Genomic DNA, 251 nt, shown 5'->3' on the forward strand with positions numbered 1-251 from the left:
GGCTCCCCCCCCCCCCCCAACTGTAATGGTTAGGTGCACATTTTATCTGCTCACCTGTTTCTTGGTCCCGCTTGATTGTTAGACCAGTCCCTGCAGGAATGTCCCTTGGCATCCTCACATCTAATACACTGTTTTAGAGGTGATAACTCACGGGTCCTTAGACCACCAGAGCGGAAGGGAAAAAGAAGCTGCAGCCAGGCAGGATTGAGGTTCAAAGAGGATCAAAGAGAGGGCTGTGTGTGCTTATTGGA

This window comes from Nanorana parkeri, unplaced genomic scaffold (assembly GCF_000935625.1).
Source record: "Nanorana parkeri isolate BGI_ZX_2015 unplaced genomic scaffold, ASM93562v1 scaffold3117, whole genome shotgun sequence".
Lineage (NCBI taxonomy): Eukaryota > Metazoa > Chordata > Amphibia > Anura > Dicroglossidae > Nanorana > Nanorana parkeri.